The 25348-nt window shown below is 45.6% G+C and overlaps 1 protein-coding gene across 2 annotated transcripts in view; it reads left to right on the top strand.

Annotated features, from left to right (window-relative positions):
- Window positions 1–25348, top strand: part of LOC138521276 (galactoside alpha-(1,2)-fucosyltransferase 2-like) — a 240485-nt gene that overhangs the window by 3752 nt on the left and 211385 nt on the right. The window contains exon 1 of one of the 2 annotated variants that reach the window (XM_069634003.1): window positions 6327–6439. The exons of the other annotated variant lie outside the window; for it this stretch is intronic. The gene's annotated coding sequence lies outside the window, so the exon portion shown is untranslated. Of the gene's footprint in view, window positions 1–6326; window positions 6440–25348 lie in introns of those variants that run through there. 2 annotated transcript variants of the gene reach the window in all.

The raw sequence follows: 25348 nt of genomic DNA, 5'->3' as shown, positions 1-25348 counted from the left end.
ACACAACCACTACCAAAGAACATCTCTGTGGGCACTTTGCCACTACCATGTGTATGTATCGTCTCTGTGGGGCATTACCATCAATGTGTAAGGTCTCTCTCACTAGGGTATCTGAAAAGTGGGGTGTGCAGCAACCTGTAGGGGTCCTGAGCATGGGATAGTTACAACTAACTGAACACGTGTGCGAAATGATAACCCAGGGGGTGATGAGTGGGCCCTCCTATGATGACCATTGTACACCCTCAGAGGGAATAGTAGGCTCTGAGGCAGTGAATGCCCTCTTCGATGGGATTAGTTGGCCCTGGTGGCAAACATTAATTAATGTGCACCATGGGTAAATAAATAGTCATATACTTATCTTCAGTTGACTAATTTGACAGCCTTCTTTATATGAAAGAAATTGTGCAAATAAAACATTGGTATATGAATCAGTACATACCATCCACGGGTCATCAGTGAGCAGGTCAATTCACTTTTGGTAAATAAATTATTAAACATTAACAACAGCATCACTTGTAAGCCAGTCAGTTCACATTTGGTACATAAATACTTGACATCCCTTCCAGCAACAGAGAGCCTGGTTGCAATCTCTGGTTCCCTGGGAGCTTCTCTTCTATGAGCCACACCGGGACACGTGTGGCTCGTAGAAGGTGTATCGTATTAGGTGATTTCAACTTAGGCCTCCTTGACCCTAACAATGCGTCGGCCAAAGATGCCAATAGTTTACTACTCAATCTAGGTTTCACACAACGTGTCACAGCACCTACTCACTCTAAAGACAGAATCCTAGATTGGATTGCTGACCTTAATTGTGATGTGAAGGTCAATTCCAACCTACCATGTGCCTGGACGGATCATCATCTTATCACCTTTAGCATCCCCACTAAAACTTCCCAATCCACCCCTAACATTGCACCTGCCACACTCACCAGGAACAAGCGGAACATAACTTGCACCAAACCTATCCCACTTATCCTCCCTGCCCTCAATGATCTTGCTTCCGCTTGCTCGGATCCTACTGTCTTGGTAGACTCTTACAATCAGACTATGTTAAAAGCATCGTAAACCCAAACCCCAGGCTCACCTTAATTCCTGGTTCACACCTCAGTTGAGAACCCTAGGCAAGGAAAAAAGGACCCTTGAAACTCGCTGGAGAAGCCACCCGACTGAATCCAAAAAAATAAGCATGGCATTGGCGAAGCTAAACTATAAAGAAGCCATAATGTCTGCTAAAAAAGAGACATAAAATAAACGTATTGAACTTGCCCAATCCAATACTAAGGAGCTCCTCAAAATCCTAAAGGAATTGGAATCCCCTGCCCCTCTTCCAGGCACCTGTTCCAAAGAAACCACTTGGGGCACTAACATCCAAGAGGCTCTCCTGGGTAAAATTACCATGCTCCAAACTAATATTAATGGTAAAAACAACAGCCTGCACTCATTTATATCACAGCTTGCTCCTCAGGCTAACCACAAATCCAATACTGTATCCTTGCAACCATTCTGCTTCTCACCTCTCTCCACCTCTGAAGTTGAACGCATCATTAACAGCCTTAAGTCCTCTAATTGTTAGGAGGACTCCTGCCCTGCCACCATTATCAAGGAGGCCTCGCACAACCTGGCGCCTTTCATCATCACACCATAAACTCCTCCTTCAGGACGGGGATCGTCCCGGATAACCTCAAGGATGCCTGGGTTATTCCTCTTCTGAAAAAACCAACCTTGGACGCTAACATTCCTACCAATTACAGGCCAATCACCACAGTACCATTTCTCTTAAAAATTCTTGATCAAGTGGCATATCTGCCGATCCAAGATTACCTTGAAACCAATAACCTACTGGGTCTAAGACAATCAGGCTTCCGCCCTCGCCACGGCACTAAAACTGCGCTGCTAGACTTAAAGACGCAAATAGAAGACCTAAAAGACAAGGGAAAATTGGCGCTCCTACTCTTATTAGACCTTTCCACAGCATTTGACCTAGTCAATCATCAAATCCTGTGCCACCACCTCAAAACTGCAGCCAACTTCTGTGAGAAAGCTAAAGCCTGGATTACCTCCTTCCTGGATAACAGATCCATGAGGGTATTCTCACCTAGCGCCACTGCAGAACCTTCCCCTGTCACATGTGGAGTCCCCCAAGGATCATGTGTGTTCCTGACACTTTACAATGTCTTCACAAAACCTCTATTTGACATACTGGACAGCATGGGTGTCACATACACTAATTACGCTGATGACACCCAAATACTTATTCCCATTACAGGTAATTACAAAATGTACTCCTTAGCTATCAACGCCATTTACTAAGTCATCCAGGCTTGGATGGGGCAGCACGAACTGTGTTTAAACAATGAGAAAACTGAGCTCCTCATCCTAGGCTCACCCCATAAACTCAGCAAACTTGACTCCTCACTCAAGTTCTTTACCATCGATGGTAACTCCATCAAAGTGGCCAAGGATACTAAGACACTAGGTATGTACCTTGATTCCACCCTCTCCTTAACTAGACAAACCAATGCAGTTGTTTCAGCTGCATCCTACACATCTAAGCTCATCACAGCCTGCCCCCACTCCTGTCACCAGTCAACTGTACTAACCTAGCCAGGACCTTGGTCTTATCCAAAATCGACTACTGCAATGCCCTCTATCTAGGCACCAACCAATGCAATATCATAAAACTCCAAATTATCCAAAATAATGCTATCAGAGCGGCCCTTAACATCGCTAGGACCTCACACATTTCAGAACACAGACAAAACCTCCATTGGCTTTCAGTTACCCAAAGAATCTCCTTTAAAGCTCCGACAATTACACACAAAAGTATCGTGAACGATGCTCCCAGCTACCTCTCCAACAGGTTCTCATTCAGCTGCGAGACCTCTCAGAAGCACACACGCTAATTGCCTTGTCATCCCACGCTTCAACCTCCAAAAATCTGGAGGTCATAGTTTCCCAGTCCTTGCGGCTAAGCTGTGGAACACTCTACCCAACCTACTCAGAGCTGAACCTTCGTTCCCTGCCTTCAAGCGCAAGGCCAAAGTTTGGCTGTCCACCTTTGACTAGGCATGACTGACTGGAACATTCATCTCAGCATCATAGGCCGTTTGTTTTGCATTATATCTTGACTTTATATTTAGCTCAGCCTGCACACCCTCATTTATGTATCATGTATATTCTGTATAGTTGAATGTAAATATTGTGCCTGTACCATGTATATCTTGTATATTTTAAGGTAAATATTGTGTCTGTATGTAACCTGCCTGTAACTAAATAAGGCGCCCGGTTGCCCTCGGGCCTTGTGCACTATACAAATAAACAAAATACAAATACAAAGTACCTTTTATAAAACTCTGCCCTGCCCTCCAGTCGCTGAACTGATGGGGGCCTCCTGACAGGAATAAAGGCCAAAACACCTCAGCCACATGCACGCTCCACCCATTGGCAGAGCATACCAAGTCCCCTGGAAGCTTCTCCTCTAAACACTGCTACGGAAAGCGAGAAAGTGCTTTGTAAAGCACAAAAATGAAACCAGGACCCATTTACACACGGAACCATATGAAATGCTGGTTTACATATTCAATACCATTCCTGCGAGGACTTTGACAACACCATTATTGGGCATCATCTCTTTGGGGACTTGAACATTACCAGATCACACACCATCTATTTGGGGACTTTACCATTCCTGTCGTCACACACCATCTATCTATGTGGAGACTTTTAAACTACCATCCTCACTTATTATTTACGTGGAGACTTTCACATTAGGAGCAATACACACCATCATTGTGGGGACTTTTACACTATCACCACTAGACACACTTTTTGTTGGAACTTAATTACTATCATCGCACATCATGTCCGTGAGAACTTTATAACTACCGTGTTCACAACCCATCCCTGCTTTTGAATGAATGGAAATCCACGTCTCTGGGAGGCCTTTTACAATATTATCACCAAACCAAATCTCTGTGGGACTTTATTATCCCTTTCATTCCACACCGTCTCTCTGGGGGACCTTTACATTAGCAGCATCACACAGCATGTATGTAGAGACGTTAACCGTACTGTGGTATTCCAGACCATTCCAAGTGAACAGTAGCATATTTATTTCTGCTTCCTTTTAAGTGAGGCAGTGCAGTTTAGTGGCAAAAGTGGTGAGCGTTAGATCACGAAACCTGAGCTCTAATCTCAGATTCACAGCTTAACCACACATTGTGCTCCTGGGCCAAGCATTCAACTCTCTGAGACGCAGCTCTCCCATATGCCATAAAATATTGCATGTAATAAAAGGCAATAATTGGATGCCTGCAAGTGAATATGCAATATCACAGATATTTTGGGGATGCAACGTCTGGCTGCTGTGGACCACTGAAATGTACACAGTTATTCATGCAGAGTGTGGAATGTGTGCTACAGTGCACAACAAGAATATCACCATTTTCAGATGGACATATTCACTCCAAAATGAGAATAATGAAATAAGTCCCAACAAGATCGTCACTACATGTTCAGTTCCCCGTGATGGGAGTGCTGTGCACATGATTACACATACATCAGCGTTTATGCAAATGTGAAGTTAGATCTTGTATCATTGTTTTTCTGGAAGATAATTTCATGTCTGTTATGAACACATTTTAAAAAAAAGAAACTATTAGCCCCCAAAAAACTGGGGGATCGGCGTCCGTGCACGTGTGTGTGTGTGCATGTGGGTGTGTGTGTGGTGTTTATGTGTGGGATTGTGAGTATATTTTCGTCAGTGTGCATTTGGTGATCTTCATTTGTTTTGGGTGGTACACACCACCTTTCGTTTTGCACTGGCCATTCAAGTAACGTGGTTCGGAGGGCGAGGTTTCCACAGGAACGTGGGTCTGAGATCGGCCATTACATAATTTGCTTGCATGTGTCATTCCATTCCTTGCTCACACATTCTCGTGCGGAATGGATCATTTTCCACCAGGCATTCATTACCCTGTGCAAACCGGACAAGGATGTGTGTCTGATGTGTGTGTGGAGTTGTGTTGCTGTGCAGTGTGTTCTTTGTTCAGTATGTATTGCGTGTTGTTATTGATTGCATGAATTGCGCAGTTTAGCCATTCATTGCTATGCACGTGTTTCATGTTAGCTCTGCTGTTTGCAGATGGGGGGGAGGGGTGCATTCAGCGGTATGGACTGAATTGTGTTTGTCCCTCTGCAACTATTTAATATGCTTAGAAATGTGGTCAGCAAAACGTGAATAGCTGAAGTTCGGCTGCTGGGATTTTCAGAATTTCAGCAGCCAAAAGTCAAGGTGTGTGCCAGAAATCTTGAAAATAGAAGTGGACTATTTTCAGATATTTTGGGCTAAACGGTGCTATGCAAAAACATAAGAAATTAAAACGGTTATTTCAGCAATGTGTTGAACATGAAAACGTAGATAAACGTCTCCAAATGTGGCATAATTGTTCAGATTTGACCAGATCAATACCTTGGTATCTTGGATGGGAACTAGAGTTCCAGAGGAGAGCAGTTTGGAATTTTCCTAAGTTGTATAACTTTAACTACAGAGTCGTGACCACAACTCTCCAATACTTACTAGGAATCCAAGGCTATTTTATTTTAGCATTTATAGCAGCGCCCAAGACCCTCAGGTATCAGGGTGCTAGATACAGTAAGTGCAAAGTGAGCAGGTAAAGTAATAGACAACGCATAATGGTTACAGCATGCAGAGCGGAGATTGAGAGAAAAAGACAGACTGGCAAAGCCTCACCTCGTGGTACGGGGGGGCTACATCAAGCATGCGGCATCAGGTGGACAACATGTGACATTGATGAGGGGTACCGTTTGGAAAACCTCACCTCTTGATGCGGGGGGGGGGCTACATCAAGGGTGCAGTTACAGGTGGGCATAATGTGACATTGATGAGGGTGTACCGTTTGGAAAACCTCACCTCTTGATGCGGGGGGCTACATCAAGAGTGCAGTTACAGGTTAATAGAGGACAACAGCGCACTGTTGGGAGGCGTCAATCCAGTGGTTACAGGTAGATTAAATGCGAGACACAGCACAGGGCTGCGAAAAACCTCAATCCAGTGGTTACAGGTGGGTTTGTGTCTTTTCTTACCTACTGTATTGACGTCACGTACCTTGGCGGTCCTGACCTTCACATCCTCATCTCCTATAAAATCAAAGGTTAATCATTCCTTAGCAGCGGCCTATAAAGCTGCCCTTGGAGCAGCCTATAAATCTGTCCTTGTGCCAAAGTCCCTGAGCGTTCAAATAAAGGTAGGGAGCCACTGAAGGAAGCGCTGCAGTTCTGAGGGGAGCACGGAACTCATCTCTTCACTTCTGGGCTTTGGTGGCCGGGTACTTCCTGCCGGAGGGCGAGATCTAGGCGACGCTCCTTTTCAGAAGGGTCTGGATTTGCTTTGGCCTTGCATGCATTTCCGGTCCATCAGGTGAGTGTGGTTGGTATTATGGTAAGACATAAAGCCAGGGAGGACATTGCGCCCGCATTTGACCCCTTATTTCTGACTTGCCAGCTGTGGCTGAATTAAGCTCTTTTTGGATGTTTTTAAGTTACATGCAGTAAGAGAGAGGATGTTACAGGATAACTTATGCAGAGTGATGACACGACATCGTTCAGGCGTGGAGCCTCGGAAGTTTACTGAAACACACTGACAGTGTTTTTATTTCGCTTCAGCGCCTTCATTAGTCCGTCCATTAACTCTTTGTGGGCAGATTGCGACTTTTTCTAAGGCAGTCACTATTTTGGCTCCCATTTGGCTCCAGGGTGGAAATATGACAGGCAGGGGGATTCTACCTGTCTTTTTATGCAACTGCTGACTTGCATTTCATTTTTGCTACAGCAGTCACTCGCAAAGGGTTAAGCCTGCAAGTTTTTTGAGTGGCCCCCAAAATGTACTGCAATGGAATTTCACTACTTCCTCCCACAAAATGTAACCCCAAACTCTGCTTGTCAGTGAATGCATATATTCTCCGCTCAGGGAAACATGTCTTCTCTGACCAGGAGCACGTTCCCCACAAAGCGTGCAGGGATGGGTGCTAGTATTTCTGTGTGGGTCAAAGAAACACGAGACAATCGCATTTTTTTCTCAAAGCATTGCTTTTGTAATACACACACGTGTGTGTGTGTGTGTGTGTGTGTGTGTGTGTATGTGTGTCTCTCTCTCCAAAGGACAAGAATCCAAATGACTTAACTCATGACCCTGACTTAATCTTCCCCAACCCATGGGCGGTGGGAGGACACCCCAACAACCCATGCCACCATACAGCCAGTCCGCAGAGGAAACCTAGTAATCCGGGGCAGCGAAGATGTTTGCCTCATACATACCACTAGAGTAACACAGAGGACTCCATGACATGCCTGCTAATTAGGTGGACTGACTGCAGTAGCAGGCACACAGGATGGTCGTGGAGTCGAGCGCAGAGACGCAGAGAGAAAGAGATAAGAAAAACAAGCGAAGGTAACTTTAATACCTGAATTTTTGGCATACACTTCCCATACACAAATGCACACAACCACATCTCTGCACAGTAATCCGCACATTGCAACAACAGACCAACAGCATCACACCCCAGCACAACAGCACATAGGAAGCCACACCAACCAGAAAACCGTACTCAAGCTCAGCAAACCGAACTATAGCTGGCAACAGGACATCACAACTCTCCCTTTTCTATTCCCACGACACCTTACTTACGCCTGGGGACCACTCCGGTGGTGACGGTGCATGGTACAGATACCTTTTAACATTAACATCTACAGTCTATACACATTCCAGCCACTCCATGCGGAGTAGGTGTGCACGAGTGGGGAAAGCCTGGGTTGCGACGAGAGGAGATAAAAAAACAAAATTTTGTATGAACTCATTTTTTTGTAAATTCTACAATAATTAAAAAACTGGAATTTTACATTACTGGAAAAACCCTAAAACCTGGGCTCTTAGGCATCTATGAAATGTAAAATATGGTTTCCAAATGTAATCTCTTCTTTAGAATGTCTTTTTATTTGAACTGTTTAATGTATTGATTATTAAAGTAACAGTGCTGCGAAAGCGCATAACAGATACGCTATCAACAATAGGAAATGATTGAACAAAGTGGGATATCAGTAATAATGCAGAGTTTACAATGTCCCCAAATAATATCCATTCATTTTCACGTTACTGCACTTTGGCGCAGCCTGGACAGAGATTTCCTTAAAATACACGGTAGCGCACAGGCCTGGAACGTTTAGCCTCCATAAGTGTTCGACTACAACTCCCGTCAGCCCCGGTCGGCATAGTTAAAGGTGGAGTGTCCAAAACAACAGGAGAGCTGCAGGTTGCAGACCGCTGCCTCAGCACAACATCGCAGGCTGGAAACATTGCCTGAATACCAAATCCTGACTGTATATGAGATTACCAACAGTATTGCACAATTATTTCAACAATATGGCAAGTAAGGAAAGGCCCTTTTAAACATTCTGAAGGATCGCCCTTCCCCTGCACAGCCACGAGGTGGTCTGTCACTGGTGGCCATATTTGAGGGGCGTCTGTCTTTGGCTGACTCAGCCATATTTGAATTATCACATTATTACGAGAGTTTACTTGACATTTCTGCAACCTGTACATTGCTCTACATTCCTAGATCACCTCAATGTACACAACGCTGGCAGAAGAAATACAAACAGTTCCATTCCATGTGATTTTGACCCTCCTCCTGTTTTTATGGTTATTCATGTTGGTCTCATCCAGTCCTTTTCCCAAACTCTGACTGACTGCATGCTCTGTTTTGGGGGATCACACAGAAAAGTGGCAGGCGTTTGGGGTCCTGTTCTAGCTTTTATCGCGGCCTATCCTTCTCTTTGGGTTGGAAGGGGACGGGACTGGGTGACTGTGGACTTTGTACTATGACTGGTTTTCAATATACTTTGGCGCTAACAAATTGGCCAAGGTCTCTGCATGAGTGCAGAGTTTACATAGTACATAGAGATCACGTGAATTCCAAGCTTCCCCTTTTCATTCAGTGCTGCCATAGCCAGCTTCCTTACAGGCTCTCCCACCACTAATGACCTTGCCACACTACAGCTGCTAACACGTGTCGCCATAGCAACGATCATAACCTTCCCTCTGTGGCAAGTGCAACTGGTATTGGTACAAAACCTTGAATCCAAACCCAGTGAATCCCATAACATGGGATTTTTTTCATCACATTTCAGTGAACATGTAGATGGAGACAGGGTCGGACTGGGGCATACAATTGTCTCGGGTAGCAATGACAATTAAGGTAAGGGTGGAAAGAAAACCGACGTTATAGGATTCGCAGTAATGGATTCAATGTTATCTCGTAGATCCATGCAACTACATCTAGTTGATAGAAGCTGGAGATGGGAAAAACCTGAGAATTGGGGCTTGGGGTCGACGGTAGAGAGCGAAGTCCAGGAGGGCCTTGGACTGGCGCCGTGAGACAGTACTCACAGTATGTGTATGGATCACATCTCTGGTGGGTATGCACCTCACTGGTAGGGGTCCTCTTGATTTGTCGGCTATAGACCAGATAACTAGGGGGCCTAAAATATAAATGTGAGGGCGTTTGCTAGAAAAGTGGTTTATAGGGCGCCTTGCTGTAACCATAGTGACACCCCCCCAGAAAAAACAGCAAAGTCACAGCCAAGATCAGCAAGGCTGTAAAAAAACCCTGAACAGCTTAATCACTTCTAAGGCGGCACGTGAATGTATACAAAGTTCTTTATTCATTTCGGTTGCATTCCACAGCAGCAAACTCCACCCGCTCTCTCATAAATGCACATTGTGGGAAAGTCACTCCACAGCCTGCAATGAAATGCACCTACACAATTGTGTGGCTGACTGGCTGCGTCTATTGGAGCAGCACCTTAGTACCAGCAAGGTACTTTATCGTGCTACACGTTATTATTTATTTTATGTACTGTCTAATTGTACTGGCGCTGATACACAATGGGTTTCTCAGGGCTCGACCAAACAGACTTGTACAAAAAAGTGTTCACTTTTTTTTCGAATTTTTCGTTTTAAATCATTGCCAAGTATGTATAAGCAAACCTCTTTAAGTACTTGCCAAATCTGTCCAAGGGTTTGTTCGCTCCTTTATCTCCCCCACCATGCTCACTCTAATCTAAGCCCTGAGCGCATACATAATCTTTATCTCCTACTTTACAGAGTGTCTGCAAAATGTGTAACTCATTATACCTTGGGCCGATTTATGGAATAATATGCGCAGTGAATAGGGACTCTGCTGTCATTCTGCATACAAACCCCGCTGCCCACTTCGTCGATTCATGGAAATTGACTTTTCAGGCATTTTCCGGACCTTTAGGGGGGCTCTGCGCTGGTCCACCCTGCAGTGTGTGGTGGGGCCTGCGCAGAGATTAAAATAGGGGGCGGAACATGCATACATCCCATTTTACATGCAGAATGAGGACTAATTTGGGCATGTTGAGGGACGCGACATGCTAAGCAGTGGCATGCCCAATCCACTGCAAACCCAACCGAATTCATGGATTCCAACGTGCAACCTCACGTTGAAAAAAGTCACACTCAAACCCTATGATCCAACTGCCACATGATAGCAGGTGTAAAGTTCAACGCGCAGAGGATCCAATGCGTATAAAGCATGCAAGGCATGCCATACAAATGTTGCACAGCCACGCTGAACACTGCAATAGTGGGAGCCATTGTGTATGGACACAGAAGGAGGAGGAGGATGCTCATGCCCTGGATTCTCGCACCACACACCATGCTGGTGGGGATGCCTGATGACCAGGTATATGCCAGGTACCAGTTCTCACCCCATGTCATCGTAGACCTTGTCAGGGAGTTGGAGCAAGACCTAGCATCACCCACCATCTGCTTCCAGGCCCTTACCGACGTTGGAAAGATTCTGACAGCACTACATTTCATTGCCACAGGCTCCTTTTAACACACTACTGTAATAGTCGGTGGGATATCTCAGGCCACACAATCCCGCTGCCTCCACCAGTTCTTGGCCTGCATAAGATCCCACGCATGTGTGTTTAGGCACATATCTATGCCAAGAACACAGAAGGAAAGGCAGATAGTGTGCCAGGATTTCTATGATGTACACTTTTCACGTGTACTTGAAGCCGTCAACTGTACACGTATTGCACTACGCCCCCGATTGACGGAGCACATATACCGCAGTCGCAAGCACCTGCATTCCATCAACATGCAGGTCATCTGTGACGCAAATGGAGTGATCATGCAAGTCAATGCCAATTTCCTTGGCAGCATGCATGATAGCTACATTTACTGCCGGTCACCAGTCTATCTGGCCTTGGTATCGGGAACCAACACCTGGCTCATTGGTAAGTTGTCATGCACATGCATGCATGCACACACTGAACAACAGACCATGACAATAAGTGCCAATAACAACCATGTACACATTTTCAGGGGACAGTGCCTACCCGATATCACTGTTCATGCTGAAGACATACAGGAATTCTGCCACACCAGCTGAGGTAAGATATAATGCAACACATGTAACCACTAGGGCATATTGGAGCGCACATTTGGGGAGCTCAAGTCACATTTTTACTCCCTAGATCACTCTGGTGTGGTTTTGCTATATCCCTAATGCATAGAGGCGGGCATAGGGGGGTAGGGGAGGGATCTTGTGGATAGAGATGACTGGCGGGAGACACGTGTATTGTAGGAGCACATACATATTCACTGGAAACTAACCACTTGCTTTGCAGAAGTGTCACATACAATACATTACATGTGCATGATACAGAGAACATGAACATGAACTAACACCGTATTTGAGAGTAGGCCTGAATCCTCACAGGCTGTGTTGGAAACAGAGAACAACAAGGCCTCGCCTCCTGCTTAACTATCACATCCCAACCCCCAGGCAAGGCAGGGAACACATACAAATGTATCTAGTTCGAATTTTGCACAATTAGACAGGAATGTGAGCAGTCAAATGAGAGTAGGGTTGCAGCCAATTGTGAAAATCATACCCATGGGAGCCAGGGCAGAGGTCATGAGCTGCCAAAACACTAGCTGAGATTAAGGACAACAGCGCCCACCAGGATAATGGTCATCCACATTTTAAACTACCAGATGCACAGAGATAAAGCCCCTACATCCTTCATGAATTAGCTGGATTAGTCGGACATGCAGTAACTCTAGACCTACCCCTTGGGAGGAGTAGCTGATAAATGAGGTAACAGAGAATGACAAGGTCTGTGAGTTGTACAAGGGAAAGCAAAGGGCAATGTCAATTTTATAAGATTGCGGCTGCGAGGCATGATGGGGCACCTGCATGTCTTGGATGAGAAAAGAGTTGCTTTGTTTGCAAGTACCAGGATGACCTTGAAGTTGTCTTCCGAGCTCATGTTGACCAACAGGTACACATCACATGGTTAGATCTTAAGATAGGGTGGCGTATTCAAAAGCCTGACCAATCATTTAACAATAACCCAAGGTGAAGAGACCATCATCCATATGTGAAGAAGTTGGAGGAGATGATACGGGCAATGGGAAAGAGGTCTATATGTGAATATTAGCATGTAAATGAGATGTAGTCAATAAGGGTGGTGGATTACCACTGTATATGAGATGTGTCACCATGAAGATTTTCATGGTTATAATGTGCTGATTGCTTTGATGAAGACAGAGAGGTATGTGGCAGTCTGCTCATAATACCCTGTCACCATCTTCCTATTTGTATACACAATAAAGTTCTTGTTTTCCCAAAAGAGTGCACCAAGCCTTTTTCACTAGTGGGTTGTTAATTCAATGGCTGGTTGTTGTGAGGTTACACTTCATTGTCCACAACAAAGCACACAACAAAGCACCTAACCACTGTCACCTGGAAAACACCAACTATTTTGCATGTTGATCCCAACAACACACATGATAACACAAGTAGGAAGGCACAGCACAACATGGAAAACAGCAACTAACACATGTCAGGACTACCCTGGCACCCTATGCATGTCACACAACAATATACAGGTGGAGTGGTGTCACATCTCCTACACCTAACACCCCCTCTGCAAGTGCCACACCCCCACCCTCGGCCTCTTGCCGTCCCACTCGCTCACATACACACCCGATTGCACGCACGTGCATGCGCCCGTTCAATCATCATACCCGGGGGTTTACTCATAGACCTGGCATTTACCTTCCCTCCTGGCAGTTACACTGGAGGCTTCCACATCACCATGGTGCCCTGAATGGACCTCGGAGGATCCGCGCGTCACGCGTCACGTGACTCTCCATTGCAGCAATACTTTCGTATCACGTGATTACTGTCATCCCCATCACGTTATACGTCCTCACAACAACTCCGTATCACGTGACTTCTGCCATCCCCATTACGTGATACGCCTTCATTGGTTAAAAGCTTCCGGGAAACAATGAGCGTCGCTTCACAGCTGTTTCCACCTGGATTCCGTGACGCTCGTTTCGCTTTTGACTCTATGGATTTGCTCGACCACGTTTTTTTTGTATCACGGATTGCCTTTGCCTTGCCCAAGTATTGACTTTGGATCACCAAGTTACCAGACTACCTTTACCCAATCGGATTCCTATTGCCTTTGCTTCTTGTTACCTCGTTTTGGAACTGTTGGTTTTCTCGCTGCCTGACCATTGGACTGTCCCTGGTTTGCCCTACGGATTTTGTTTCTTGTCCTGGATTCTTGGTCTCTAGCCTCACGCTGGGCGCTTGCCTGTCTACATACCCACCATCTGCCCTCCACCATTTGGGGAATTCCCAACGCCTCTCTGCTGTTATTGATCATCTTTGCCAACACATTAGGTAAGCCATTTCGGATAATTTCCCTGGGGTTCTGCTCTTGCCAACTGCTCTGTGCTTATCCTATAACCCATTGCCTTACAGCGTTCGAGGGGTCCTTTTCCGGCTGTTCCCGAATCCAGGCCTACAAACCACTTTACCTGTGGCCTCAAAGACCACACAGGCAGTATTTCTGGTGTTGTCTGTGCGGTACTTGGGGACGGAGGTTTTCTTACTCTGCACGACCATCAAGTCTGTAACAAGTGGCCACCCCATTTCGTGACAAGTATGTTCACAATACACATTCACATAAAAGTAGTTATGCAGACTTTGAGAGATGCAAGTGCACTGCAAGAGCGATGCACATCCCACCTCACATCTTTCCCCTTCTGAGCCTGCACCAGCTGTACCGTGGAATGCATTGATGATCCCCTCTGTAGGTCTGCAAACCACCCAACTCTGCTGATGTGTTACACGCACACATCCGACAGCAATGTCCATTTCAATTGCAGCAACCAACTTCCCTTGCAGAATGTCTCAGTAGAGAAAAAGCACAAAAGGTCATGGCAGGTAGCACGTCCATGCACTCAATTAAACTTCAAGATGTGCCTCACTGAGTGCCATGCAACAAATGAAAACAAGAAGTCCCAGCCACCCATCACCATGTGTCCCTGCACCCAGATCCGCCCACCGCAGGGAAATGCAATTAAGATACCCCACACAATGACACCTTCAGCACTCACAACACCTCCAATGCCTGCCCCCCAGAGTGCCATGCAATATTCCCATTAGCATAACACAAAATGCAAATGGAAATGTTGAAAAATCTTATTGAGTCTATGTACTTTACTGTGAAATATAAAGCAGATGGAGTTTATACATGTTTTCTTTAGTTCTATTTTTTAACTGAAAGGTGGTTCCTAAAGGAATATGGCCCTCATTACGACCCTGGCGTTGGACCATGGTGCTAGTAGCACCATGGTCCATGCCGGTAACTTAACGACTCCGCCATGGCGGAATGGGGAATTACCGCCCCATTCTGAGGTTGGCGGGGCGGTAATTCTCCATGCCGCCATGGCCCTTCCCCATTCCCATTTTTGCCCCATAGGGCTCAATGGGATTGGGGAAGGCGCTAAGTACGGTGCCGCAAATTGCAGCACCGTACTTAGCACCAAGGTCCCTTTGCGGGTTGGTTTTTAACGCCTGCAAAAAGCAGGCGTTAAAATCTTCAACCCGCAAAGGGACCTCGTAATCAGGCATTAAGGGGTTAATGGCGCTGCCACCTTTTACGGCGCTGTTAACCCCTTAACGCCAGGGTTGTAATGAGGGCCTATGTCTTTTGTTGTTTTTGGATGTATTTTTTTGGCAGGAGAGCTGAGAACGAAAGGTGGGGAGGGAAATGAGGGAAGAGGAACCAAACACTAATATGGAGGGGTAGGTGAACAAGGGAAAATGTTGCGCGTGTGTTATTTCTAAGGTAGGGGGCAGTGTTTCTCATGCTCCTTGATTACAGCAGTGGTGGTGGCTCTTGGGGAGGAGGGATGGCATTAGCTGATGCCATTTTAAGATAAATAGCTGTTTTGTATGTACTGTGTACTAGATTGTTAACGGATAATGAGTAGGAATATGTGTTGGAGCTGTGCAAGGGAAATTTTGAAGTTGAAAATTCCTAGATCAGTAGAAAACACAGTTCTGAACTGTCTGCGAAGCAGAGATCTTATCGTGAAGTGCGGACGGGTTCTCAGACACGTCATCATGCCACGCGCCAGCGCATGGTCATGTGACACTGTCCTGGGTGTTAGTCTTAGCAGTGCACGGTGGTGGCGCGAGTTATGGTTGTTTAGCTTACCATAACTGGCGAATTTCTGGGGTTTTTCGATTTTACTTGAAACCACAACAACGTTTTTTCTTTGAATTTCATAGGTTTTTATTAGTCCAACATAACCATAATGTCCCTTTCACAAAGTTTTTCAGTGAATTTCAAAGGTTTTTATTAGTGCAACTTAACCATAATGACCCTTTAACAAAGTTTTTTCAGTGAATTTCAAAGGTTTTTATTAGTGCAGCTTAACCATAACGTCCCCTTAACAAAGTTTTTTCATTGAATTTCATAGGTTTTTATTGGTGCAACTTAACGTTATGGTTAAGTTGCACCAATAAAAACCTATGAAATTCAAAGTTTTTATTGAATATATTTTATTGAATATATATATATATATATATATATATATATATATATATATATATATATATATATATATATATATATTTATTTAGTCACAGAGTGGTGGAATAGTGGGGTGTTTTCTGTTAAAATGTAAGTAAGCTGTGATATTTAAAGAACATTTATTCAGCAATAATGGTCAAAACTATGAGCTGCCTAGTGAAATAACTAATCAAACTGGCCACATTGGCCAAATAAGTGGCCCATTTAGAATAGCCTAGACTAGCCTTTTGCATTTATGGTACAGGCATTGCCCTATTGCCCTATAGGCCAGTCCAAGCCTGGCGGCTTATCCATAATGGGCGAGGGGGCATCCACCCATTATGGAGGAGCCGAGGAGCCGGCTCAGTGAAACACTGAGCACTGCCTCAGCAGCTTTTCCCAGCTGAGGGAGTGCTCCTCGGCTGCCTGAACCTTAAAAGGGAAACACTGTTTCCCTTTGACAGTTCAGTTCCCCAGCTGCACATGCTCACTGAGCCATGCAAGGATGGGGGCACTTTGCTTTGCCAACCTTGCATAGCTCATTGGAAATGCTGGCTGGGGCACTGCATGCCTGTATGTGGGTAGGGGAGTTCCTGCGCCTCCTTGCACATACGAACAGAGCAGCCTGGAGCGGGGCATTTCAGCTCCCACGCAAGGATGGGGGCACTTTGCTTTGCCAACCTTGCATAGCTCATTGGAAATGCTGGCTGGGGCACTGCATGCCTGTATGTGGGTAGGGGAGTTCCTGCGCCTCCTTGCACATACGAACAGAGCAGCCTGGAGCGGGGCATTTCAGCTCTGACGCGCAGGCCCCGGCAGAAAGTACGTTTATGTTAATTTATTTTTTATTTAAATATGTGTATGCATGCGTGTATCCTTGTGTTATGAGTGAGTGTATGGTGATGGGTGCTTGTGTGAATGATAGAGTGATTGCTGTGTGAATGTGTGCGTGTGTGTTTTGGTCAGTTGAGCTGATTTTGGTGAGTGGGGTAGAGGGTAGGAAGGAGGGTTGTTTTCTTAAAAGTGTGCTCTAAAATGCAACATTTTAACCCATTATTTAAAAGAATTCAAAGGGGGAAAATCCCCCAATCCCTCCCTGATTGGTCCGAGCTCTGCGCTCGGTCGCTATGGCATATCTGGTGTAACTATTGATGCCCCTCCACTTAAAACATTGACCAGCCTCCGCTGGCCCTGGGACTGCACTGGGATCAGGGTGGGGGAGCTCAGGGACTGTGGTGGGAGCAGGATGGACAGGAGCCATGGGTTATTGGTGAGAGCAGGGTTTGGACAGCCCAGGATCTGGGGTGGGGTGGGGAGAGCACAGGGGCTGGGATAGGAGTGGGATAAGGGAGTCCAGAGACTGTGATGGGAGCAGGTGGGGAGCCAATGGACTATACTGGGAGTGCGGTGACGGCACATGATAGTTCATAGCCATTTGGACTTACTGTCCATTTGGCATTTTTGGGGGGTCCGGCCTGCCCACATTTTGCTCTGGGGGGCCCAGGCCTAAAAAGTTTGTAGATCACTGCCCTACTGAGACAGCCTCTCTCAGAACAATCCCCTCGCAACCAGTGCCTCCTGATTGCCATGCAAAAACAGCAAGCATAGACTCACCAGATTACCATCATCATGTTTCCCCACACCAAGTAAGCCAGACCTGCTCACCTCAGTTTAAGGAAAAAATATAACACCCCACACAGTGCCAGACTCCCTGCCCCCAACGACACACGTGCCACCATGAGTGCCTTCGACTTACCTGCACAAGGTACCCACCTGTCTCGCACCCACAGCATCCCACCTGAACCACCATTCTGAACTTGCAAATACATGCATTGCATGAATGTAAATAAACTGGACAGCCTTGAAAACTCATGTATGGAATTTATTTAATTGTTTTTTTTATATCACACCTAATATCATACCTGAGTTCGGTTTCTAATCCCGGATCCAGGTTTTGAACCTCGGTTGCTCTGCATGGTTTTGCTTCCAAGACCAGCGCATTGCCCCAGTGCCCCAAAGAAATAGCAGTGGACCACCCAGTGTCAACATCGTGAAGTACAAATAACCAAGCATAAGCAATTATCAACATCCCATCAGCAAAACACACCACCCCACTGGCAGCGAAGCAAACAGATTACAAGCACAGCATGAAATGCACCCTGGAAACAGGTGTCGGTCAGCCCCGGGATGCAGGTGCGAGTGGGGACATTGATTGCAGGCATAAAAGTACTGCACACCCACTGTCAGGTGTCATATGTGCCTTTGGGTCACCCATGGATGTAGAGGGAAATCAGGAAACCAAGTGAGGAGGTGATGGTCTCGGGAGTGGAAGTACAAGTGTGGTAGCTGATGAGAAGGATGACAGAGGGCAGGAGGGAGACAGGACACAAAGTGATGAAGGTATAGCAGTGGATTGGAGAGAGAGAGAGAGAGAGAGAGAGAGAGAGAGAGAGAGAAAGAGCTAGAGAGAGCGAGAGAGAGAGAGAGAGAGAGAGAGAGAGAGAGATAGGGGAGACTGGCTGGTGAGGAGATGAGCAGAGAGATGTTGGACATTACAATGTATGACAAAAGTGGGTGAGGGAGATGGGCAGACTCTAAAACCAAGGCCACCTGTGAAAGGTCAATCAATGGCTTCACATCACAGAAACAACATGCTCAACACACCATGCTATGTAAATCAGAAAGAGACCCATGTCCGCAACATCCCTGCAAATAAGTGCCTTCAACCACATCCCCATACCCTGCACCAACCCCCTGTTGGACACCATTGTAAATGAACATCGGGACAATATGCAGCTGTTGACTCACCCTCCAACTGATCACACACCCTGGATGAGACAGTCCCAGTAGGTGTGCAGGGATCACAGGATGCACTGGCTACACCTAAAGGGACAACAGATGAACAGAAGGTGTGAGGTGTGGACGATGTATCCCATGCATGTGCACAAAATGGGCACACACACACTGTGCAGTCACTCAACTCACAGTGCTGGATTTGAACAAGTAATGGAAAAATAAGTCCTACACTAGATCCAGGTGGAGAGAACATACTGAAAAGAACAATGAACAACAAGTGACCTCAGTGGGGAATACAGGTACAGTCTGTCAGGGGTAAACATGGGCATAGCTGTATAACCCTAGATGCACCAAGTGTGACAAACTGCTCCCTGCCTGCATTCTTTCCACTGTGATGCAGCAAGTGAGTGTCCCCAACATCTTACTCCCTTGGGCCTGCTGATTAGCCAAGGCCCCTCGCGGCTTCGATGCTGTGTCCCGCTCCCACCCCCTCCGTTCACCCTCCTCCTGCCTCCTGGCCGGCCTCTGCTACATGATTGGACATATCAACTTTGTTGCTCAGGCCTATGGCCCGCACTGCTCCCTGCCTGCATTCTTTCCACCATGATGCAGCAGTTGAGTGTCCCCAACATCTGACCCCCCCCGGGCCTGCTGATTAGCCAATTTCAGCTCCTCACAGCTCTGATGCCATTCCCCGTTCCACTCCCTCCTTCCACCCACCTCCTGGCCAGCCCATGCGACATGATTGGTTGTAATAACTTTGGTGCTGAGGCCTATGGCCCGCACTGCTTGCTGCCTGCATTTGTTCCACTGTGATGCAGCAGGTGAGCGTCCCCAACATCTGACCCCCCCTGGGCCTGCTGATTAGCCAATTTTGGCCCCTCGAAGCTCCGATGCCTTTCCCCACTCCCACTTTCTCCTTCCACCCTCCTCCTGCCTCCTGGCCGGCCCCCACAGCATGATTGGTCATAATAACTTTGGTGTGAGGCCTAAGGCCCGCACTGCTCCTTGCCTGCATTCTTTCCACCGTGATGCACAGGTGAGTATCCCCAACATCTGAACCCACCGGGCATGCTGATTAGCCAATTTCGGCCCCTTGCGGCTCCGATGCTGTTCCCCGCTCCCACTCCCTCCTTCCACCCTCCTCCCGCCTCCTGGCCGGCCCCTGTGTCATGATTGGCCCTAATAACTTCGGTGCTGAGGCCGGAGGGGTCCGCCACCCCTCCCCAATGGTTCAGACTGAGGCTAATAACTGACTCTCCCAGGGCAGCCCTCTGCCCGGCAGCCCGGGCGGCGAAGGGCCCCGAGGCAAAGGGCGGCTGCAACAGAGGCAGCTCCAGAAAGAGTCTGCAAGTGTCAGCAGGGAAAGCCAGCAAAGCCAGCCTTCAACTGACACCAAAATGTAAGTGTGGCATGGGTGGGGAGTAGAGCAATCACTCTACTCCAGAAAGCCCTACCACTCTACATTACCTTACCAAAACAAACTGCCAGGCGAACATCACTTACAAAGCTCATAATTAGATAGAATTACGACTATCAACCCACGGCTACTCAAGACAGGATTGTAATTTCTGCCTTGCAACTCATTTAGACATATTTGTGCATGCTAACAAGCTCCACATGTACATAGAATTCTGAGTTAGTAAGTACCAAATTAGATAGAATTGGGAATGTTAGCACGTGCCAAACCTAGATGGAATTGTGAACACTAGCCCGAGTCACATCTAGATAGAATTGTAAATGTTAGCATGTGCCACACTCAGCTAGAATCATGATTGTCAGCATGTGCTACACTTAGCCGGAATTCTTAGCTGAAATTGAGTGTTAGCATCTGCCACATTTAGCTGGAATCGTGATTGTTAGCAAATACCACACTCAGATGGAATTGTGATAGATAGCAAGTGCCATACTTAGATGGAATTGCGAACACTAGCCTGAGTCACATATAGATGTAAATGCGAATGTTAGCATGTGCCACACTCAGATGGAATTGTGATAAGATAGCAAATACCACACTTAGATGGAATGTGATAGATAGTGTTAGGCAGAATCATGTGCAGTACACTTTGGAAACACTGCACACAATTAAGACTACAAGTGTAAGTACAATTTCACCTTTGGTACAAGCATGTACTACACAGTAAAGCAGTAGTGATGGCTGAGCAGCCAGACTTATCTCAAGAGCAAAATGAGCAGTACAAGAAGTTACACAAAGGACAACAATTACTATGGTTCAAACAAATACTGATTCAAGGTTTCTGAGTAAAATAATATACATTTATTTTTACCCTTAGTTATAAAATAGTTCACTATCATAAAGCAGCAGAAAATCACAGTCTTAATGTACTACCACAACACCCAATCAATTCTGGACAAGTTAAGCTCAAAATGAAGTGTGAGCAAAATGGCACTCAAGCAATTTAAAAGGGAGAAAAGACAAGGCTATTCAAAATCAACAACACCAACAAGTTATAGGCAGGGCAATCTAGAAAAGGCTACTACAACTAGGATTCAAGTCAGTAGGACGGGGCCAATGTTAGTGGTTCAGAGTCTTTGCAGAGGATACAGAGTTCAAAGTAGTTTGTGGTTAAGTCTTTGACAAGAGTGCAAAACGAAGTTGTTCGGAGGAAAAGTTATTCAAAGGAGAAGAGAAGGACAAGCCTTCGAAGAGGCAAAAGGTTTCCCACACTTTCGCCACGGTCAGACGGAACGAACAACCACATTTTCACAGTACCTTAAAAGAAGAAGAATGCTGTAGCTGAGGCAGGGCTTCACCGGGTGTCCAGTAGTTGCAGCAGTCGCCTTCCTTCAGCTTCTTTTTTTTTATTTTTTATTTATTTTATTTGTTTTTGGTAGTAAAAACTAATTTACACCTTTACAAAAATGTTCAAAACAAGTACACAATTTCATCAAGTTAAAATATTCAATGTATAAAACATAATGTCAGTCAAACAAGTTTATTCGGAAATATAAAAAATTCCATTAAACGACAAAGAGAAATAAATTACACGTTTTCAACATTACAAAGACACCAATTATATAAAAGACAAATAGAGGTAAATACCGAAAATTACAAATCACAATCTGCAATAATAAAAATGACTGGCACTTACTTGCCAATCGGGAGGGGATATTTAAAAATTATACATTATAATCAAACATAAAACAAGACTCAACCACTTTTCCCCATACACAGTTCATTGTAAAAATTAGTGGCACTAACTGCCCCCACCTTGCAGATTTAATAAGTTCTTTCTAAAATACATCGCTCTTTTTAAAAAGGTCAACAGAGCCCAGGATGTAAAAACTGACTCGCCACTCAGAAGAAACTCAAGTGCGACCTTGTGTGAGCGAATCTCCGTTTTCTTGAGGGCGGGGACCAGGGTCATTCTGCGGATACCCGCATAACCTATGCAAAAGAACAACAAATTCAAAAGGTCCTCACGCTTGTGGCCACAGACTGGGCAGCCGGCATCACTGGGAAAACTTTTCCAGTTGCACGTGTTTCCCTGTAGCCGAAGACAATCAAAGCGGGCCCTCGTAATTAGCCACCTGTCTGTTTTAAAAGTGCTCCTAATCAAATATGATTGGATTCCAGAGAGATTGCTGATGCTAGATTGAAAAGAATCACGTTTCTGAGTGTATCCCAGGAGAGTTTTTTTCCTAGCTACAATTTCTCCCAGTTTAACCTTGTAGGCTGCCCCCTCAGACTTAGTGATTAAAGATTCAGGCGGAATACATCGCTGCCTAACATACACAATTCATCAAACTATTTCATTCGTAGCACAGTATAAAACAGATTTCAATTGCAAATTCATTACAGTTTCGGATATCACCAAAAGTGTTCGCAATTATTACAAGATCATAATATTTACATCCTTCAATTCGAGTTACAAAGTGCCATAAAATCTAAACCATGGCACCCACTACATTATATTGAGAGCATTCATGCTAAGTAGATATCTACACCACATGTATATCCTTCACTGTGTACAAAGTGTCATTTAATGGCAGAAGATCATCCTCAATCATATTCACAAGTCTCACAGTTGCCAACATAATAGAGTTACACTTGCCCCACATGCAGCGCAACCAAACCATATTTCGCTCAAAGCAAGAATTGGAGTTCAAAAAAGCTCCCAAGCAGAGGCGCCTTTGTTGCTCAAAATAGACACAATACATAAACAAATGTTCAAGAGTTTCAGATTCATCAATTCTGGAGCAGAACCTACAACACTCCCAATTCCCTATCTCTTTGTACCCTGTCCAGTTCCTAATGCGAGATCCTGTGTGGATAAGATCAAGACGGAATCTCATACAGGTCCTTTCTTGCATTCCTATCAGGAAACACACAAAAGATAGGGCAGGCGAGGTGAAAGGGCATGTCTAAATTTGGCGTATGTGCAAAAAGAAGGATATCCTGCGATTATGTCAGAGTTTCTGGCCCATGCGTTCCTAAAAAACCTTGTTTTGACTTTCCCCGGAATTCAAGGTGCTTAGAATAGAAGACATACGTTTCTTAAATTCAAGCATTGATGCCGGATGTTCCTCTTGGAGCATGGCCCCAAAATCCTCGTAAAGAGAATTGGGTGGTGGAGAAAGCATTTTGCTATATGTGTTGACCATACGCCAATCATATTTGTCTGCCAATGGATATAGGCCCAATTCATGTAACAAAATAGTATTGGGCAAGTACCCAGGGAGACCTAAAACCCTTTTCCATAGTTTGCCCTGGATCAGGTTTAATGATGGACCCAAGTTCAGCAAACAAGCATCCAAACTATACAGTAAGATGGATTCTACTTTCATGGTGTAGAAATGTAGCAGGGGCATGAGAGAATATCTACAGTATATAGTGAAGATGATTCTCATCTGGGTAGACCGATGGTTAAGTATAGTGTCCGACACTATTCGCCACTTGCCGAGAGAAATGCCATTCGATATATGGTAACCCAAATAGACAATCGCCTCCATAATATTGATAGGCTTGAAATTTACGACATACTTAAATCTTAAGGGTTTCTTCTTGGTTGTGAAGGATATAATGTGGGATTTAACCGGATTGATTGTCAAATTATTGAGCACACAGTACTCTTGAAAGATGTTTAATTTGTTCTGTAATCCAAAGGGTACCTTACCAAATAGAATGACATCATCGGCAAATTGATTGATTTATTTATTTATAGAGCGCTTTACACCAAGGCGCTGTACAATGGAACAACGAAATACAAGATAACGATAACTAATAACAGTGGGAGCAAAAATGTACATCATGAATAATTCAGTCAAACAGTGGAAAGAGCAATTAACTGAAGGGAGGGGGGAGGAAGGTGGGCATAGGTGTGAGGGGGGGTGGTGATGGATTGGAGGGAAGCTGGAAGGGAGAGTGAGCAGGAGAGGGGGAAGAGGAATCGGGGAGGGGGTGTAGGGGAAGAGCAGAGGGCAGGGGGGGAGATTTCAGGGAGGGGAGTGGAGGAGGAGGGATTTAAGGGAAGTGCAAAATGAGGAGAAGGTTGTGGTAGAACGGATTGTGAGAGGGAGAGAGTTCCAGTGCAGAGGAGCAGGGAGTTGGAAGGACCGGAAACGGGAGGAAGCACAGGGGGATGGCGGGACAGTGAGAAGGAAATGGTCGGCAGAATGAAGGGAGCAGGAGGGGGAGTAGAAGGAGAGAAGGGAGGAGAGATAAGGAGGAGCAAGACCATGGAGGGATTTGAAGACAAGGCAGAGAAAGTTGAATTTTAGCTGTGAGTGGAAAGGTAGCCAGCCAAGGTAAGAGAGTGAGGAAGAGATGGAGTCATGGGTAGTGAGTAGAGAAAGGTTACGAACAGCAGAGTGGTAAATGGATTTAAGAGGGGCAAACTGAGATGCGGGAAGACCAAAGAGTAAAGAAGAGCAGTAGAAGAGGCGGGAAAAGACGAGAGAGGAGATTAGGAGTTTGGAAGCGTGGAAAGTGAGGGAGGGATGGATTTTGTGAATATTATAGAGGTGGTACCTGCAGCTGCGAGAGGTAAGTGAAATGTGTTGCGAGAAGGTGAGAAAGGAGTCAAAGAGAATGCCTAAGTTACGAGCGTGGGGAGAGATCGGGAGATTGGAGGGAGGAAAGTGAATGAAAGCGGGAGGAGAGAGAGGGGGAAGAGAATTGGAGGGGAAGAAAAGGACTTGGGTTTTATCGGTGCTAAGAGAGAGAAAGTGGGAGGACATCCAGTTCTTGATAGAATTGAGGCAAGAGGAGAGCTTAAGGGGAAGGTCAGTTGAGAAGGAGGTAAAAGAGAGAAACAGTTGAGTATCGTCAGCATAGAAATGGTGGGAGATGCCAAACGAGGAGATAACAGGGGAAATGAGGGAGGTGTAGAGAGAGAAGAGGAAAGGACCAAGTACAGAGCCTTGAGGAACACCGTAAATAAGAGGGAATGAAGGAGAGGTCTGGCCACCCCATGAAACTGCGAAGGAACGGGAGGAGAGGTAAGAGGATAGGCATTTTAGAACCTGGCCTTTAAACCCAAAGGAGGAAAGAGTGTGGAGGAGGAGTGGATGATCGACAGTGTCAAAAGATGCGGAG

Source organism: Ambystoma mexicanum, chromosome 1q, assembly GCF_040938575.1.
Source record: "Ambystoma mexicanum isolate Mex_15411 chromosome 1q, UKY_AmexF1_1, whole genome shotgun sequence".
Lineage (NCBI taxonomy): Eukaryota > Metazoa > Chordata > Amphibia > Caudata > Ambystomatidae > Ambystoma > Ambystoma mexicanum.
Note: the sequence above shows the minus strand (reverse complement) of the source record. Positions and strands in the feature narration are given on the sequence as shown.